The 20,986-nt window shown below is 41.2% G+C and overlaps 1 protein-coding gene and 1 non-coding gene across 20 annotated transcripts in view; one reads left to right on the top strand and one right to left on the bottom strand.

Annotated features, from left to right (window-relative positions):
• The window catches only part of PLEKHA5 (pleckstrin homology domain containing A5), a 243,522-nt gene that overhangs the window by 70,442 nt on the left and 152,094 nt on the right, over nucleotides 1-20,986 (top strand). The gene's annotated exons all lie outside the window — the stretch shown is intronic.
• LOC113632446 (U6 spliceosomal RNA) lies at nucleotides 9,056-9,162 on the bottom strand. Its single transcript, XR_003437815.1, has one exon. It is a non-coding gene; the product is annotated as a U6 spliceosomal RNA (small nuclear RNA).

The raw sequence follows: 20,986 nt of genomic DNA, 5'->3' as shown, positions 1-20,986 counted from the left end.
CCAGCAGTGTTGCATCTCTCCCAGCCTTCTTGCATGGCCCCACCCCGCCTCTGACTCTTCTGCCTCCCTCTTCCATGTTTAAGGGCCCCGGTGATTCCATCGGGCCACCCGGCTACTCCAGAACAATCTCTCCATCTTGTCTCCCCATTTTAACCACGTCTTCAAAGTCCCTTTTGCCATGTAAGGTAGTGAAGTAACCGAATCGCGGGTTCTGGTGATCAGGACGTGGATATCTTGGTGGGGGGGTACCCTGTTACCCCTGCAGTGCCACCGTGCCTGCAAATTGCTACCATTTAAGCAATTTCTAGTACTATCAGTATTATTATTGTCATCATCATTACTGTTAATGACAGGATTACTCGCCGCTAGCATTTCATTGGTAACGTTTGTGTCACAGCACAGCTGAAAGCTTTATTTTCATTTGCTGGATCTGTTGGATCTGTTTGGCAGAGACGGATCTGTTTGGCAGAGATGTCAATCTGATAATATAAGTAGTTTAACTGGAGGTGGCATGTTAGTTTTTAGAAGTACTCAGGAAGGAAAATTCTGAACTCTTAAGTTGTGCAAAGATATTTTTTTCCAGATAATAGCATATGGCAGTCATTAATCAGCCTTGTCATCAGAATGTAAAGTTATGTGTGCCATTTTATTATTAATGATTTGCAAATAAGAGGACTGGTAACTATTTTCTTCCTAATACATTTCTAATATATCTGGTTGGTGAGAGACTACATATTATATAATTTGCTTTATATTTTATGGTTTAAATAGTTGTTTTTGAACAGCAAATGGTTATATTTGTAAAAAGCAGGGAAAAAATTTATACTGTTGGCTTGCTACTTATTTTTTTAAATCTTCAGATTTATTTATACACCAATTAAAGCCCTGTAAATTACACTTGAACAGGCGTTAATACGAGCATCTAAAACGTTAAGTTTTTTGTTTGGCCAGATGAGGGCACTTTTTCTTTACATTTCTGGAGTTTGAGCTCTGAAGCAGATTTGTTTTTCTCCATCCAAGCTGTTACTTACTTTCTGTTATTATTGCCAGTGAGAGAAATAGTTCTGACATTTTTAATGTTTTGATTGTGTTGTATTCTTAGAGGTTGATCTTTCCCCAAAAGGAAGAAGCTTCAGCTTCTTGCAAAATTTTTGTATATGGGAACTTTAAAATGAATGACAATTTCTGTGGTACCGGGTAGTTTTAAGAAATACGTGTATACGTGATTTGTAGTTTTGCTTATAATTAGTAATAGCAGTTGAAATTTACTTTTATCCTAATTCGAGTACTCTGTCCATAGCAAGATGAAGTGGAATTAGACGGACTCTTCGTTTCCTCATCAAACTTCTTATGCCTTCTTTACATTGAATCAATGTCACTTTGTATCTCCATCAAAATCCAAGTAATGAAGAGGAAATAAAATACCAGAAATATTTTGTCTTAAAAACAAACACCAGGGCTTCCCTGGTGGCGCAGTGGATGAGAGTCCGCCTGCCGATGCAGGGGACACGGGTTCGTGCCCCGGTCCGGGAAGATCCCACATGCCGCGGAGCGGCTGGGCCCGTGAGCCATGGCCGCTGAGCCTGTGCATCCGGAGCCTGTGCTCCGCAACGGGAGAGGCCACAACAGTAAGAGGCCCGCGTACCGCAAAAAAAAAAAAAAAACACCCAAAACCAAAAATAAATAAATAGAAAAGTTAGATAGACCAAAGGTTAGATAGATGTAGCATGTTTAACTTTTTTATTTGTAGTGCTGGCTGTCAAGGGCTAGGGTGAGTTGAGTAGGATAAGGTTTCTAAGGTTATGTGTGATGGTACTAAAAACAGTACAGACTGCAGTTGCTTCGTGTTGATGTGAATAATCTAAGGAGAAAACCAAACACAGAGTAATGTTGAGGATTATATTAAAAGGCCCCCGTCACAAAGCTCTTGTCATCTCACCGCAGATAAAACACGTTTACGACTTCTTTTGAAAGTTAAGTTTCTGAACAGCAATGAAACAGGGAACTTGCTTATTAAAGTTTAAAAAACACTAATGAAAATAAATGTCATCAAAACTTGATTGACTGGAAGGAGATTAAAAAGGGGAGAAACCACCATGAATGAGTCCAAAGAGCAAGTTTGTTTAAAATTGAGCACACGTTTAAAAGTCATGAGAAGGAATGAATTAGTTTTAAGATATACGTATAGCAAGATGAGGATGAAGAATACCTCCCTGGAGTAGAGTCAAGCAAGCTGCTCTCAAGTAACTCTGGAAGCGGGTAGGGGCATCAGCTTAGTGCACCAGCCGACCTTAGTGTCCCCCGTGACTGCCAGGCCGCGCTGTGATCACCGTCATCACAGCCCTTACTATGGGCACTAGCTGTGCTGCAGGGGCTTCTCCTTCACTTACTCTCGTCAGCGTCCCTGTGAGACACGTATTATTATTCCCATTTTAAAGATGAAGACATTTAGGCTCAGAGACATTAAGCAATGCGTTCAGTGCCACAAAAACTAGAAAATAATGTATTCTCGGGCCAAAATTCATGTCATAAGAATTAAAGACACTTTAAAGATAGGAGGAATGTCACCAAGAAGCAAGGGCTTCGGGTTGAAAGGATGGAGTTCCCAGTCAGCTCTGTCTGCCTCAGAAGGCCATCTGAGCTGCTTGGTACCTACGAGGAAAGATTTGTTATGGCCTCAGCAGCACGCACATCTTCGGCCTATCGATGGACTGTTCCTGTTAGTCCCTCGGAGAGAAAAAACAGAGTATCCTAGTGTTTAATATCTACCAACATTATTATTTTTTTAACCTAGGGGATTACTAAGAAAAAGGAAAGAAGACAGTAGTGGCTTTTCACCTTAATTCTGTTTCTGTTCCCTGACTTTTTGTTTTATAAATTTTGGTAGTGGTCTTTTGCCTAGATACAGACTGTTGGAATAGTAAAGCCAAACTTTTTTTTCTTTCTGACAATCCTTTTTAGCAAGTAGTAAATACTTTAAACCAGGAAAAGTGTAGATCTTTAATAAGAATTCAACTTTTCTCTCCCTTTCATTAAACATTCATTGGGGGGCTTCCCTGGTGGCACAGTGGTTGAGAGTCCACCTGCCGATGCAGGGGACACGGGTTCGTGCCCCGGTCCAGGAGGATCCCACATGCAGCGGAGCGGCTGGGCCCGTGAGCCACGGCCGCTGAGCCTGCGCGTCCAGAGCCTGTGCTCCGCAACGGGAGAGGCCACAACAGTGAGAGGCCCGCGTACCGCAAGAAAAAAAAGAAAGAAAGAAAGAAAGAAAAACACAAAAAAACAAAAACATTCATTGGGAACCTTCTATGTACCAGCCGCTCTGCTTGGCCTGTTGGATACAGATGTAAGACAGCTGCGCCCTTGCTGTTGGTTTATAGTCTGGGGTGGGAACTCAGGAAGTACACCAGTCATTACGGTGAAACGGGATAAATACTGTGACAGCGGGCGGGGTGCCCTGAAAGCAGTACCCCAGCCTGGGCAGGAGCAGGGAGGGACGGCGTCACGGAAGGAAGATGTGATGTTTGAGCTGAATCCTGAAGCACAGGTGATCAGAGTCTTTCTCACACAGATAACTGAGAGAGAGGAAGGGCTGGGTTTTAAAGGAGAGATGTTTGTTTTGGATATTTGGGGCGCGGTACTTAGGTTCTGAGGTGTATATTTGGTTTTTTAAATGTGGGAGTAGAATTTTTATAAGGATTATTATTATTTGTTTTTGGTCCGGAGGTGAATATTTGAGACTCGTTTGAATAGAAGTGACAGAAAAGATAGATTAGTGATAGAATAAGGTAGAAAAAGAGGGGAGGAAACTGGGGAGTGAATGCCTGAGAAAGTCAGAGAGGTGCCCGGAACCTCAGAGTCAGAAGCCAGACCCTTGCTTCGGGAAGAGGTGACGCGGCGTCTGCGGACGGGGTGCAGCGCCCCCACGTGGATTCGGACGAGGAAGGCACCGGCTGTGGTTAGGCCTCCAGTCAGTGTCGTGCAAGCTTAGATTTCAGGTAACGTTTTAGAAATGTGCCTGTTCTTCTCTAAGCCTTTTTTACACTGGTTCTTGACTTTGGAGAGGGCATCCAGGGGCCTCTTTGAAGCCGTGTACAGACGTCGATAGTGTCTCTTTATTTTGTTCCCTGCCCATCGTCCTCTTTCTCCTGACAATCTAACCTGCATTTTCTTTGGGAAATAACTCCCTGCTGGCTCTCAGGCCTGGTCTTGCCCTGTATTTGATGCACACCTGACCTTAGGAATGTGCACGTGATGTGACTGGACCAGTGAGACTTGACCCTGGGACTTTGCTGAATCTCTGGAGGAAAAGAATCTCTTTGGTTGGATTTGAAGCTGTAAAGGTGTAAGCTTAGAGCTGTCCTCATGGGACAGGAGACTCAGGGAGGGAGCGGGGTGAGGGGCTGAGACAGACAGACACACACTCCTTTATCGTGTGAGTTGAGTCTCTGGATCGATTCCTGGACTTTTCAATTTTTTAAGCCAATAAGTTTCCCTTGTTTTGTTTAAGTTCTTTTGAATTGGATTTTCTGTCATTTGAGGCTCTAAGAGTCTCTCATTCCTCTGAAGAATACTATGTACTTACGTATTTTAAATCCTGCAAATGATTCAGGGGTTTACAGATGAGTAGAGGCCCACTGAACAGAATTAAATGCTTTACTCTGTTCAATTATTATCAGTAAGATTTGCCCCACAAATGTAGATTCAGTATGGTTATCATTAACTAATTTATAATGGTCATTCTTGGGACAGTTTGATCTTTATTACAAACATACGTGTAACATTTTGGTTTTTTTTATTGTAGATGAGGGGAATGGGACATTTTTATTAATGCCTTTTAGATTAATCGAGGGTTAACCCATTTATCTCCTTCAGCTTCTTTCAGTAAGGATATCCTTTTGGACATGTTAGGATTCCATTTTATTCATTATCTGTCTCTATAGGCTTATAAATATTCTTGCCAACCATAAATCTTAGATCTAGGAATCAAGCCCATGAACCATAAAAGCAACATAACTTGCCAAAGACTGCATAAAATAAAATATGAAGTCGTCCCTGGCTCTAGCTAAGTTAAGTAACTTGAAGAAAAAGGAAAATGGTTTTGCTAATTTTGTCATTAGGAGTAGGCTTCCAATTCAGTAGAAAATGATGGATATTTTAAAATTTAATTCAATAAAAACTATTTACTAGAAGGCAACATTAAAAATACTAGGGCAGGGGCTTCCCTGGTGGCGCAGTGGTTGAGAGTCCACCTACCGATGCAGGGGACGCGGGTTCGTGCCCCGGTCTGGGAAGATCCCACATGCCGCAGAGCAGCTGGGCCCGTGAGCCATGGCCACTGAGCCTGTGCTCCGCAACAGTGAGAGGCCCACGTACCGCAAAAAAAAAAAAAAAAAAAAATACTAGGGCAGTTGGGAAGTACTTGCTCTGATAAAAAGATTTCCAAGGGCACTGTGACATCTGCCCTCTGGGTTGAGTTAGTGAGGCTGGCCACAGAGAGGGTGATTATTTCTTTCTGGGCACTGCACGTGCCATGGATGGAGCTTCTCCCAGGCACACACTGATGCTTGTTTGGGTTACATAGAACAAAAAAGTTGGATTATAATCACCTGTGGAGAGCTGAGACTGTGCCTGAATTCAGTCTACTAAATTTCTTGTTTTCTGTAGAAAGAGACATTTCCTAAGAGAATAATACCAACTCATTTCTAGTTAGTAGGTAGAAGAAAAGGAGTAAGAGTAAAAAGGTTGGATTGAAATTGAGTCCCAGACCACATTCCCTATGCTCTGGTCATGTGTTCCTTGATATTGGTCTGATGTTCTCAGCCTCCATGCTTTTTTATCTTATTCTCTATCTAAAATACCATTTATGATTTAGTTTTAAATTATGTAATTTATGAATTAGCACTAATTAGCATTAGTATATGAAGTCCTGTACTCTAATGCAGCTCACATTCCAAGAAGCTTTTTGAGGCATTATAGTCAGACTTAATCTCTTCCCACTTATGAACAAGCATCCTCCCTTTCTCTGTCCCTCCATTTGTGCAGACTTTATATATTTTTTTCCTAGTACATGCTTTAGGCATTGTAAGTGCTAGTGGGTCAAAGAAGAACAATGTGCCACTCCTGCCCTCTGGTGGTTGAAAGAAACATTGCAAACAAGTGACTATAAAGATCTGTGTGCTATGACTCTTCATCAGCCTTGGCATCATCCGTTTCTTTCATTCCTGCTGCGTTTATTCATTCACTGATTGGCCATTCATGTAATGAGCATCTTCTGTATGACAGCCTTTATCAGTACTCTAATGGTGCCTTGTCTGGTGTAGCAGCATTCTGGGCTTCAGTAGCAACAGCTTACACATGTGAGGTCTTTCAAATGGAATTACAAAGGCATGCTTTCGCTGTGTCTAGATCTGACTTTCTGCCTCCCTATTTGGGTTGCCAAGTGTTTTCCTATCTGCATCTAACATTTCTAGGCCTGCTGAGCTTCAAAGTGGTTGTACATGTGATGGATGAAAAATAAAGAAGTATTGTACCTTAGTTTTCTCTTGCTGCCTGACAAATTACGTCGAAATTTAGCAGCTTAAAACAGTAAGCATTTAATATCTCAGAGTTTCTGAGAGTCAGGAATTACGGAAGTGACCTAGCTGGGTGGTCTGGCTCCGTCTCTTAGGGGAATGCGGTCAAGGTGTTGGTTGGGGCTGTAGTCGCCTGAACGCTTGGCTAAGGCTAGGATATGCTTCCAAGTCGATCCTGATCGGCGGGAGGCCACAGCTCTTCAGGTCATGGTGCTTGGCTTCCCCCGGAGTGAGCGATTCAAGAGAGAACAAGAGGGAGGCCTCAGTGTCTTCTATGACCTCGCCTTACAGGTGAGGCAAGAGGACTGCGAAGGGCTTGACTGCCAGGAGGTGAGAATCACTAGGGGCCACCTTGTCTGCCGGCCACCACATGTTACAACGCCATGTTTGTGAGCCTCTGTCAGTGAATTTGGGCCCATATGAAGAAGACACTAGTAAATCTTCAAATGGAAGTATTTTAGAGTGAAATAAAGGGTTGAAAAATTAGACCAGCTCATCTTCGCTTTAATTTCATTCTTCATTCCCCTGGGAGAATGCCGATAAGTCCTCAGTGCTCCCAATCTCATGCTTTTAAACGGAGCACTTAGAAATGAGTCTCATGAGAACAAATTTTTATGAATGTGAGACAAACATTTTCATTTTTTAAATCTGTGATCTCTTTCTGTGCCACTCAGTGGTGAGAAGTATTTCTGCAGAGAGGATGCTTAGTGATGGCTGCTTGTTTCTCAAAGATTCTTTGTCACATTACTTACATGTTTTAATTTGAGCAGTGAACACCATTTTGGGTCTACGGTCTGTCAGAACGCTGCTGGCCTCAACAAGGTTGCGATGAAAAATGGCAGATATACAGATGATCGGGTGGTAAGGAAAGTGTGACCACCTCATGCATATGCAGGTTTAAACATTGCTAGGTTACTAGCATGGATGTGAGCAGAGCTGAGAGTAAAGTGCTAGAACAGAATCTTTAGTATTAAGAACATCGGGTCTTTGAAGTAAAATTAGAAAGGAAAATTAAAGTTGCCTCTCCTCTCTGCTACCTTCCCCCCAAGTAATTTTCCTCCCTGTTTTCCATCCCATCTTAATACATGTTTTCATAAGTAAAATCTGTTTTTAGGTTGGTGTGTTCATTTTGAAAGTACAGCAATGCTACTTTCAGCATTGTAAATGGATGGGAAAGGAAAATATGGGAGGATATAAACAATTTAAAATATTAGAATTCTATTGATCTGGTTTTCATGTCATGGTTTCAATACCATTATAGAAACAAATCATATTAGAAATGATATTTCTAGCTGTGCAATTTTATTGATGCTTCTGGTAATAGCCGACTTAGAATACACGTTTCCATGGAATAATTATAATAGCCTATAATGTTTATCTTTAAGGTCTTATTTTGCAGATATGACTCATGAAATTAATATATTAATAAGTTTGTAATCCCCAATGGCAAAAGGATAGATGATAATATATTATACATTGAGATTATTTCCTTTAGAACTTATTTCATTGACCATATTGTATCACATTGATTTGCATATATTGAAGAATCCTTGCATCCCTGGGATAAACCCCACTTGATCATGGTGTGTGATCCTTTTAATTTGCTGTTGGATTCTGTTTGCTAGTATTTTGTTGAGGATTTTTACATCTATGTTCATCAGTGATATTGGCCTGTAGTTTTCTTTTTTTGTGACATCTTTGTCTGGTTTTGGTATCAGGGTGATGGTGGCCTCATAGAATGAGTTTGGGAGTACTCCTCCCTCTGCTATATTTTGGAAGAGTTTGAGAAAGATGGGTGTTAGCTCTTCTCCAACTGTTGGATAGAATTCACCTGTGAAGCCATCTCGTCCTGGACTTTAGTTTGTTGGAAGACTTTTTAATTACAGTTTCAATTTCAGTGCTTGTGATTGGTCTGTTTATATTTTCTGTTTCTTCCTGGTTCAGTCTTGGAAGGTTGTACTTTTCTAAGAATTTGTCCATTTCTTCCAGGTTGTCCATTTTATTAGCATACAGTTGCTTGTAGTAATCTCTCAAGATCCTTTGTATTTCTGCAGTGTCAGTTGTTACTTCTCCTTTTTCATTGCTAATTCTGTTGATTTGAGTCTTCTTTTCTTTCTTGATGAGTCTGGCTAAAGGTTTATCAAACTTGTTTATCTTCTCAAAGAACCAGCTTTTAGTTTTATTGATCTTTGCTATTGTTTCCTTCATTTCTTTTTCATTTATTTCTGATCTTATCTTTATGATTTCTTTCCTTCTGCTGACTTTGGGGTTTTTTGTTCTTCTTTCTCTAATTGCTTTAGGTGTAAGTTTAAGTTGTTTTTTGAGATTTTTCTTGTTTCTTTTTTCTTTTTCTGTTTTTAACTTTTTGTTTTATAAAACAATCATATACTTGTAAAGGAATCTTTATACTTGACTTTACTATTAGTTTTTAATAAACATTATCAAGGGACTATATTAAATTCTTACATTTTCCATATATCAAAAATGTGGAACGCTTTATGAACTTGCATGTCATCCTTGCACAGGGGCCATGCTGATCTTCTCTATATCATTCCAATATTAGTGTATATGCTGCCGAGGCAAGCACTTTTCTTGTTTCTTGAGGTAGGATTGTATTGCTATAAACTTCCCTCTTAGAACTGCTTTTGCTGTTTTGGGTCGCTGTGTTTTCATTGTCATTTGTCTGTGGGTTTTTTGGGGTTTTTTTTTGTTGTTTTTTTTGCGGTACGCAGGCCTCTCACTGTCGTGGCCTCTCCCTTTGCAGAGCACAGGCTCTGGACGCGCAGGCTCAGCGGCCATGGCTCACGGGCCCAGCCGCTCCGCGGCATGTGGGATCTTCCCAGACCGGGGCACGAACCCGTGTCCCCTGCATTGGCAGGCGGACTCTCAACCACTGCGCCACCAGGGAAGCCCTATAGGTATTTTTTGATTTCCTCTTTGATTTCTTCAGGGATCTCTTGGTTATTTAGTAGCATACTGTTTAGCCTCCATATGTTTGTATTTTTTACAGTTTTTTCCCTGTAATTGATATCTAGTCTCAGAGAATCGTGGTTGGAAAAGATACATGATTTCACCTTTCTTAAATTTACCAAGGCTTGATTTGTGACCCAAGATATGATCTATCCTGGAGAATGTTCCATGTGCACTTAAGAAGAAAGTGTATGCTGTGGTTTTTGGATGGGGACTGTCCTATAAATATCAATTAAGTCCACCTGGTCTAATGTGTCATTTAAAGCTTGTGTTTCCTTATTTATTTTCATTTTAGATGATCTGTCCATTGGTGAAAGAGGGGTGTTAAAAGTCCCCCACTATTATTGTGTTACTGTCAGTTTCCCCTTTTATGGCTGTTAGCATTTGTCTTATGTATTGAGGTGCTCCTATGTTGGGTGCATAAATATTTACAAGTGTTATATCTTCTTCTTGGATTGAGCCCTTGATCATTATGTAGTGTCCTTCTTTGTCTTTTTTAATAGTCTTTATTTTAAAGTCTATTTTGTCTGATGTGAGTATTGCTGCTCCAGCTTTTGATTTCCATTTGCATGGAATATCTTTTTCCATCCCCTCACTTTCAGTCTGTATGTGTCCCTAGGTCTGAAGTGGGTCTCTTGTGGACAGCATATATACAGGTCTTGTTTTTGTATCCATTCAGCCAGTCTATGTCTTTTGGTTGGAGCATTTAATCCATTTACATGTAAGGTAATTATCGACATGTATGTTTCTATTACCATTATCTTAATTGTTTTGGGTGTGTTTTTGTAGGTGTTTTCCTTCTCTTGTGTTTCCTGCCTAGAGAAGTTCCTTTAGCAGTTGTTGTAAAGCTGGTTTGGTGGTGCTGAATTCTCTTAGCTTTTGCTTGTCTGTAAAGGTTTTATTTTCTCCATCAAATCTAAATGAGATCCTTGCTGGGTAGAGTAATCTTGGTTGTAGGTTTTTCCCTTTCATCACTTTAAATATGTCCTGCCACTCCCTTCTGGCTTGCAAAGTTTCTGCTGAAAAATCAGCTGTTAACCTTATGGGGATTCCCTTGTATGTTATTTGTTGTTTTTCCCTTGCTGCTTTTAATATTTTTTCTTTGTATTTAATTTTTGATACTTTGATTAATATGTGTCTTGGTGTGTTTCTCCTTGGATTTATCCCGTATGGGACTGTCTGTGCTTCCTGGACTTGATTGACTTTCCTTTCCCAAGTTAGGGAAGTTTTCAACTATAATCTCTTCAAATATTTTCTCAGACCCTTTCTTCTTCTGTTTTTCTTCTGGGACCCTTATAATTCGAATGTTGGTGCATTTAATGTTGTCCCAGAGGTCTCTGAGACTGTCCTCAATTCTTTTCATTCTTTTTTTCTTTTTTCTTTATTCTGCTCTGCAGTAGTTATTTCCACTATTTCATCTTCCCGGTCACTTATCTGTTCTTCTGCCTCCGTTATTCTTCTATTGATTCCTTCTAGAGAATTTTTAATTTCATTTATTGTGTTGTCATCATTGTTTGTTTTTCTCTTTAGTTGTTATAGGTCCTTGTTAAACATTTCTTGTATTTTCTCCATTCAATTTCCAAGATTTTGGATCATCTTTACTATCATTACTCTGCATTCTTTTTCAGGTAGACTGTCTATTTCCTCTTCATTTGTTTGGTCTGGTGGGTTTTTACCTTCCTCCTTCATCTGCTGCATATTTCTCTGTCTTCTCATTTTGTTTAAGTTACTGTGTTTGGGGTTTCCTTTTCGCAGGCTGCAGGTTCGTAGTTCCCGTTGTTTTTGGTGTCTGCCCCCAGTGGGTGAGGTTGGTTCAGTGGCTTGTGTAGGCTTCCTGGTGGAAGGGACTGGTGCCTGTGTTCTGGTGGGTGGGGCTGGATGTTGACCTTCTGGTGGTCAGGGCCGTGTCCAGCGGTATGTTTTGGGGTGTCAGTGAACTTAGTATGACTTGTAGGCAACCTCGCTGCTAATGGGTGGGGTTGTATTCCTGTCTAGCTGCTCGTTGTTTTGCATGGGGCATCCAGCACTGGAGTTTGCTAGCCACTGGTTGGAGCTGGTCTTAGTGTTGAGACGGAGGTCTCTGGAAGAGCTCTTGCTGATTGATATTATGTGGGGCTGGGAGGTCTCTGATGGTCCAATGTCCTGGACTCGGCTCTCCCACCTTGGAGGCTGAGTCTCAACACCAGGCCGGAGCACCAAGACCCTGCCAGCTGCACAGCTCAGGAGAAAAGGAAGAAAGAAACAAACATAAAAACGGACAGATACAACCTCAAACCAAATGGTAAAAGCAAAACTAAACAGACAGAGTCACACAAAGAGACGTACACACACACACTTGTAAAAAGAAAAAACAAACGAACACCAACAACAAAAACTTAAAAAAAAAAAAAGAACCCTATTACAAATGGTAAAAGCAAACCTAAATAGGCAAAATCACACAAAGAAACATACACACACCCCCACACACACACTCACAAAAAGAGAAAAAAGGGGAAAAAATTTTTTAAAAAAGGAAGAGAGCAACCAAACCAATAAACAAATCCACCGATGATAACAAGCACTAAGAGCTAAACTAAGATAAACACAAAACCAGAAACAAATCAGACGCAGAGACAGCAAACCCCAAGTCTACAGTTGCTCCCAAAGTCCACCGCCTCAGTTTTGGGATGATTTGTTGTCTATTCAGGTGTTCCACAGATGCAGGTACATCAAGTTGATTGTGGAGCTTTAATCCGCTGCTCCTGAGGCTGCTGGGAGAGATTTCCCTTTCTCTTCTTTGTTCTCACAGCTCCCGAGTTCAGCTTTGGTTTTGGCCCCGCCTCTGTGTGTAGGTCACCTGAGGGCGTCTGTTCCCCACCCAGCCAGGAGAGGGTTAAAGCAGAGGCTGATTAGGGCTCTCTTGCTCACTCAGGCTAGGGGGAGGGAGGGGTACAGTAGTCATAATTGGAATGCGGGGCGAGCCTGCAGCAGCAGAGGCCAGCATGACATTGCAACAGCCTGAGGTGTGCTGTGTGTTCTCTCAGGAAAATTGTCCCTGAATCATGGGACCCTGGCAGTGGTGGGCTGCACAGGCTTCCGGGGGTGTGTGTGTGGATAGTGACCTGTGCTTGCACACAGGCTTTTTGGCGGCAGCGTTAGTGGTCCATACCCATGTCTGAGGTCCGCACTGATCGCCACCGCTCGCACCCGTCTGTGGAGCTCGTTTAGGCGGTGCTCTGAATCCCCTCTTCTCAGGCACCCCGAAACAATGGTCTCTTGCCTCTTCAGCAGCTCCAGACTTTAACCCCGGACTCCATCCCGGCTAGCTGTGGCACCCCTTCAGGCTGTGTTCACGCAGCCAACCCCAGTCCTCTCCCTGGGATACGACCTCCGAAGCCCGAGCCTCAGCTCCCAGCCCCTGCCGGCCCCGGCGGGTGAGCAGACAAGCCTCTCGGGCTGGTGAGTGCCGGTCGGCACCGATCCTCTGTGCGGGAATCTCTCCGCTTTGCCCTCCGCACCCCTGTTGCTGTGCTCTCCTCCGTGGCTCCGAAGCTTCCCCCCCTCCGCCACCCGCAGTTTCCGCCCGCGAAGGGGCTTCTAGTGTGTGGAAACCTTTCCTCCTTCACGGCTCCCTCCCACTGGTGCAGGTTCCGTCCCTATTCTTTTGTCTCTGTTTTTTCTTTTTTCTTTTGCCCTACCCAGGTACATGGGGAGTTTCTTGCCTTTTGGGAGTCTGAGGTCTTCTGCCAGCATTCAGTAGATGTTCTGTAAGAGTTGTTCCACATGTAGATCTCCGCGTCTTACTCTTCCGCCATCTTGAAGGTCTCCTCAGTCTTACTCTTAGTATCATTTTTTCCAGAGCTTTTCTGAAGCTTCATTGTGCCTTTTTCATAGAAAGAAAATCATCAGTTCACAATACAGCCATCGTCACCTTGAGCTGTTTTTGTTCATCCTCTCTCATTTTGGAGTAATCTTGAAATCTTCCCTCCTATTAGACAGTTTTAGGAAATGTTTGGCTCTAGTTATTTATATTTTCAGTGGTAGAAATACTGCCTTAATGGTAGGAAAACTTCCTCATGGATAATAATGCCTTCCTCTTGAAGCATTACAAATTAGTAAGTGAATTATCCGTTGATTCGATAAATTTATTTTTTATTTACCAAAATAAATGCCTTTTAAAAAAACATTCATTCTTTGATCAGCTTAATGCAAAGCCTGTACCAGGCACTACAGAAGAGAGAACTGGAAGATAGTTCTGCACGGAAGATACGTCCTCTGTCTGCAGCGCTTGTCATAAAAGCAGAGAGCTTTTACCTACTGCATATTAGTAATAATAACGAGAACGTTCACATTACAGAGTTAAAAATCAACTTATAAGCCCAGTGTATCTGATTATTTCTAGCATGTTGGGAAAGTGAAGGTGATTCATTTGGTCAGAAGTCCCAGTGATCTCAGGGTCATTTCAGATTCCCTATGTGATCTTCCTCTTCTTGCTTGCCTTACTCTTTCGAGACAGCCACTGAGTGTGTTTCAAAAGGGATGTCCCCAAGGAAAAGGGACTCCCCTATTCCCAACCCTCAAGATGGACAGAACTGAAGTTAGGAAAAAGCCGATTTCCACGTGGATTTTAAAATATCAGTGTGAAAACAAAATGAGCAGTGAAGCCCAGGTTTTCAACAGACAGTCAGAAGAGAAGTCGGAAAAGGAGAGCAAGATGGTGAGAATTGGGAGAGTCTGGTGACTCATTAGTTTTCTAGGATGTTAATGTATTTGGCATTTTATGTCACTGGTGTTAAACTTTTTTGACCACTATCTGCAACAAGAAATACATATTATTGGGCTTCCCTGGTGACGCAGTGGTTGAGAATCTGCCTGCCAATGCAGGGGACACGGGTTCGATCCCTGGTCTGGAAAGATCCCACATGCCACGGAGCAACTAGGCCCGTGAGCCACAACTACTGAGCCTGCCCATCTGGAGCTTGTGCTCCAGAACAAGAGAGGCCGTGACAGTGAGAGGCCCGCGCACTGCGATGAGGAGTGGCCTCCGCTCGCTGCAACTGGAGAAAGCCCTTGCACAGAAACGAAGACCCAGCACAGCCAAAAATAACTAAATAAATAAGTAAATAAACAAAATTAAAAAAAAAAAAAGAAAAAAGCTGAATAGGACCTTAAAGATCATTTAATCAACTCATTTAAAAAAAAAAAGAAAAGAAATACATATTATTACATGACCTAGTGTTCACATACAAATACATTTCTTTATATAAAACTGAAATGAAAAATTATTTTCCCCTTACTACCTGTACCTTCTCTTCTGTGTCATTATTTTAAAGTGCTGGCAGAAAGCATCCCATTAATTGCATTTCATTATCCTCTAATGGGCCAGACCAGGGGTTAAAAATACTGGCTTGGGAAACAGTGAGATTCACATGGGCAAGAATAGAAGTGAAGTAAGGATTGTTTTTTGGATGTAACTGTGATTGTGGGTTATCTGCCAGTTTGTAGAAATCCAACTACTTTGATCGTCTGACACACAGCTTTCCACCCAGCAAGTGTCAAGTTACTGTTGAAGAAACACAGCACAGCAGTCATTACTACCGTACAGCCAAATCAGTTGTTGCTTATATCAGTCTCGTCCTCTAAACTCATCCTGTTGCAAGACAGGAGATGCTTGTTGATCAACTGCAGCTGCCACTGACCAAAACAGCGATACAAAATAGGGTAAACTGTAACTTAATCAGACGAGGAGGATCCTCTGTGACTTCAGATCACTCCAGAACTTTGTACAATAACCATTTCTTGTCATCCACAGTTCCTGCAGGGCAGGAATTGAGCTGCTCAGTAGGGCAGTTCTGGCTCAGGGTGTCTTATGAGCTTTTAGTTTGATGTTGACTGGGGCTTGGGAGCTGGGGATGGAGGATCACATGGCTAGCAAGTTGGGACTGGCCAGTTGGTTTCTCTGCACATGGACCCCTCCACCGGGTTATGTGCCTCTCGACATGGCAGCTGGCTTTGTCCAGAGCGAGCCATCCTAAAGACCAAGATGGAAACCCAAGGAGGTGCGATACATAGGTGTGCGTACCAGGAGGTGAGGATCCTTGGCTATCTTAGAGGCTGGCTACCATTCCTTAAAAGAATATCTTTATTGGGCTTCCCTGGTGGCGCAGTGGTTGAGAGTCCGCCTGCCGATGCAGGGGACATGGGTTCGTGCCCCGGTCCGGGAAGATCCCACATGCTGCGGAGCGGCTGGGCCCGTGAGCCAGGGCCGCTGAGCCTGCGCGTCCGGAGCCTGTGCTCCGCAGCGGGAGAGGCCACAACAGTGAGAGGCCCGCGTACCGCAATGATAAAATTTAGAAAATGGGGTTCATGAGGAAATACTGAATCATTAAGCAAGTAATATTTAAAGTGCAGAATTATGAAAAATTAGTTAAATATTGGGAAGAATCTAAATGGAATTAATAAGGATAGAAAATAATTTAGTAAAATTAGTAATGCTAATCATTAAATAAGTAAAATGACCCATCAACTGATTGGTCAGAGACATGTGTCACTAAATTTTTACAGAGTAGACCGAAGACTGTCATACACATTTCACTTAATTGCTGCTCTACATTAGGCGTTGGAAACAGTGGCCTGTGGACCAAAGCCAGCCTGCTGCCTTTGTTTGTAAATAAAGTTTTATTGGAATGCAGCCACATCCATTTGTTTACATGTTGCCTATGACGGTTTTCTCACTACAAGAGCAGAGGTGATCACTGTGACCAAGACTGTTTGGTCCACAAAGCCTAATTTATTTGCTATCCTTTGCAGAATAAGTTTGTCGACCCCTGCTCTAGATTTAGATTTTAGACTTTTAAATACAAGGTTAGGTTTTGTAGTGTTGATGAGATGCATAAATCCAAGGACTGTAGCATGTAAGTGGACTTATAAACACAAAAGAAGGTGCAGTGTTAAGTGTTTTTAATTTCTTTTAGAAGAAAACTCTTAATAATTAGAAGAGGGGTAGAATATAGTGAGATTCACAAGGATAATGCTTCCTTAGGGAAGACTTTAATTAGGATAATTCATGAGCTTCACATGGGGCTCGTGGGGGAACACATGAGGCCAACATTTGAAAGACAAATGTGAACATTATGTTGACTGAATTAGGTTATTGTGAAAAAGCGATTTAAAATTTTTAATCAGTTTCTTACTCGGAATTGGAAGTGAGGAGTGTTATTATTTACTTGGAATTCTATTCTGGTTTATGATTAGAGTTTTGATTTCCTTTTTTTTTCTTTTTAACATGAAAATATAGTCTTAAGAACATGCCCCTGAGTAATACCCATTTTCTACCCATGTACAGTGGGATGACTTGAAGAGATACAGGTACTTATCAGTCATATGCTGCAGACAAACAAGAATGAAATTTCTGGGTAAGAAGCATAAAGTTTAGGGCTCAGGGTCAGACAAGTGAGGACAAGATGCTAGGTACTTATGTGCAAGGGTTGCAGTATATTTCTGATAGTACCAGCAGCCTATATTCTCCAACTGGATTGGTTTTATGGTCATTATTAAAAACTACTTTTCTAAACTAGTGAAAAGAATTTATACCAGATATAATATACTTTAAGATTATGGTATAAAGAAGAAAAGATTTAGAGATGAAGTTATTAGTATTCCCTGAAGTTAACAGCTACCATTTATTGGGTACTTACACTGGGCCAGGCATTGTGTCAGGTACATTTCAAAAATTAGCTCCTTTAATGCTCACAGTAACTCCATAGGGTAAGAAATGACGTTATCTTCACTCAGCACATGAGTGAACTGAAGCTCAGAGAGTTTAAGTTGCCCACATTTAGTAGCAGGACTAGGGCTTGAATGTGGGGGCATCTCGCTCGGGTCTCTCCACACCACGCTGCTCACCTGGGCACCTGTCACCTTGCTTCTGGCTCCTGTTGGTTTCCTTTCTGTTTTCCCTTCTTCCCATCTCTTTTTCCCTTTCTCATTTCCTTTTTTCCCTTTTTATCAGTTAATTGCATAACTGATAAATGCTGTGGAAAACAATTTATAAAGCCCAAAAGGGTACAAACTGTCAATAAAACATCAAAGTCACTTCACCCAGGCTGCCAACAGTCACTGTTCTCTCACCTGCTTCTGGGATGATGTACACGCACCAGAGACACCTACCAGGATGGGACACACAGTTCTGCCCTGATGGGACACACAGTTCTGCCCTGTTCTTTTTGACAGGTGCACGACCTGTTCCATAGTATAGATACTTTAATTTATGCAGCCATTCCTGTTGAGTATCCTTTCGAATCTTGGCTTCTTGTTTTCCCTCTTTGTTGCTGTTTATGTAACTTTGCCTAATGAGCTTCTGGTGTTTGCCTTACCTACACTAATTGAGACGACTGAAGTGTATCTGTGAGTCTAGATGATCTTTGAAAAGCCATAGTCACGTTCTTCTACGACCTTAAATGGTATTTTATTGAGTCTAATTTCTTGAATAGGATTTTGTTTCTGTGTCGTGAAGTCTTGTAACCCTTTCTTAAACTCCTTGAGAAGTGTCCTTCTTTGCTCATTTGTCAACAGATTACGTTTTGTATGTCAATTCTGATTTAAAGTTTTTTAGGGATCTGCTATTTCAAGCAGATGTTTTAAATTACCACAGAAAAGTAATTTTTAGAGTTGATTTGTCATAGGTCATTAAGCTGTAAAATCATATATATTGTTAAATCTATGTAGTGAAAAAATTTGAGCCACAAACTGTCAGGAAGTAATTTTTCCAAAAGAACATTAAGATAACCTAATTTCTGGTGTCATTTTAGTAATTTATTTAAATGAAGATCACAATTTACCATCATTGTTGATATATTGGTTAATTATACTTTTTATACAGCAGTTTTTCTTATTTTGGAAGATCTTTTTTATTTTTTTTTAGAAAATCAACTTTTCTAAAATGCAGTAGGACTTCGTGTGCAGAGTCGCTATTTGTATATAGCAGACACTGGTACATATTTATAAATGATAGAAGAGGGGGTGGATGGATAGATGGGTAGGAGGGAGGAAGGGGAAAAAATAAAACGAAAATTAAAAACTTATCATGTGTATATAGCAAGAATGTCTTACAAAGCAAGAAGAAAACCTACCCTGTCTGCCTCTTGTTTTAGGTACATATAAATAGAAGAGAGACATGAGGTGGCAGAGAAGAGAAAACATGAACTCCTTCTAACCCCTTCCCTCAATTTCCTAGCAGTGAGACTGTGGGCAACCTCTGTCTGTTTCACCTTTTTCCTCATATAGGATGTGTAGTAAATCTATCTGACAGTATTCTTTTTTTTTTAACATCTTTACTGGAGTATAATTGCTTTACAATGGTATGTTTATTTCTGCTTTATAACAAAGTGAATCAGCTATACATATACATATATCCCCATATCTCCTCCCTGTAGCGTCTCCCTGCCACCCTCCCTATCCCACCACTCTAGGTGGTCACAAAGCACCAAGCTGATCTTCCTGTGCTATGCGGCTGCTTCCCACTAGCTATCTATTTTACATTTGGTAGTGTATATATGTCCATGCCACCCTCTCACTTCGTCCCAGCTTCTCCTTCCCCCTCCCCATGTCCTCAAGTCCATTCTCCACGTCTGTGTCTTTATTCCTGTCCTGCCCCTAGGTTCTTCAGAACCTTTTTTTTTGGATTCCATATATATGTGTTAGCATACAGTATTTGTTTTTCTCTTTCTGACTTACTTCACTCTGTATGACAGACTCTAGGTCCATCCACCTCATTACAGATAACTCAATTTCATTTCTTTTTATGGCTGAGTAATATTCCATTGTATATATGTGCCACATCTTCTTTATCCATTCATCCGATGATGGACATTTAGGTTGCTTCCATGTCCTGGCTATTGTAAATAGTGCTACAGTGAACATTGTGGTGTGTGTATCTTTTTGAATTATGGTTTTCTCAGGGTATATGCCCAGTAGTGGGATTGCTGGGTCATATGGTAGTTATCTGACAGTATTCTTGTGCAAATGAAAGATCAGTCATATATCATCAATACCTGCAATGATTCTCAACAGGTTGGTACCATATTGCTGTTGAAGCTGCTTCTCTGGCTTGTGAGTTTTTAGCTCTTTTTCTCTATTTTCTTTCTTTCTTTTTTTTTTTTATAGCACAGAATAAAGTGACCTTTATTATGTTCAATTTTTAAGACTAAATGTGAATGATATAGTGAACAAAGATATGTAAATGCATTTTAAAGGATTTACCACATTTACTTCAAACTTAAAGGAATAATAAGGTTCATGATGTACAGTTGATCCTTGAACAACACAGGTTTAAACTGCATGGGTCCAATTATACATGGATTTTTTTTTCAGTAAATATATACTACTATAGTACTACACGATAGTAGTTGGTTGAATCCATAGATGCAGAACTGCAGATATGCAGGGCTGACTGTAAAGTTATATGCAGATTTTTTACTGTGTAGAGGGTGGGTGCCTCTACCACCTTCTGTGGTCAAGGGTCAACTGTAGTTATTTGATAGGGAGTTAGATGGGCTATGGAAAGAACACATAGATAAATTATTCACACTAACTGCTGGATTAGAAATTTGGTTCCATGGATTTTGTTGTGGCATGCTTTTTTATATATATATATATATATATATATATATATACACAGCAGGTTCTTATTAGTCATCCGTTTTATACACATCAGTGTATACATGTCAATCCCAATCTCCCAATTCATCCCACCACCACCCCCTACCCCCGGCTGCTTTCCCCCCTTAGTGTCCATACATTTGTTCTCTACATCTGTGTCTCAGTTTCTTCCCTGCAAACTGGTTCACTTGTACTGTTTTCTTTTTTTTTTTGAGAAATAGAGTAGTGATTTTTGAGTGGTTTGTAATTAATAGAATGAGAAAATAAGCAAAATGGGCTTTTTGGATTCCAGAATTGATTGATGATGTTGACATTATTAAAATTTTTAAATCCTTATATGATGGCTGTGGCAGATCGTTAAGTCCTGAGAACCTGTCTTATTACATTTAGAAGTGAATATACCGCCTGCCAGCTGGACCTCCTTCCCTGCCCTTCCATAGAGATGGCTTTCTTCTCTACTGGCTCCACACTGCACTTCCAGCTTTAAGAACCTCTTTGTTCTGGTCTTACTCATACTCTTGGCAGCGTTCAGCATAGTTGGTCCTTGACACCCTTTCCCCCTTGGCTTCCGTGACATCATGTACTTTTGGGTTTCATGCTGCTTTTCTGGGCACTCCTTGCTGGCTCTTCTGCTCCAGCCACATTGGTTTCCCTGCCATTCTTCAGATATGCCAGTGATCTTACTTATTCCTACCTCAGGGACTTAGCACTGCCCTTTCCCTCAGCCTGGCCCTTCGTGCACATCTCATCTTTTTTTTGTTTGTTTGTTTGTTTTTGCGGTACGCGGGCCTCTCACCGCTGTG

This window comes from Aethalodelphis obliquidens, unplaced genomic scaffold (genome assembly GCF_003676395.1).
Source record: "Aethalodelphis obliquidens isolate GAN/ISIS:26980383/991018 unplaced genomic scaffold, ASM367639v1 scaffold36, whole genome shotgun sequence".
Taxonomy (NCBI): Eukaryota; Metazoa; Chordata; class Mammalia; order Artiodactyla; family Delphinidae; genus Aethalodelphis; species Aethalodelphis obliquidens.
This window is presented reverse-complemented; position numbering and strand designations above follow the sequence as displayed.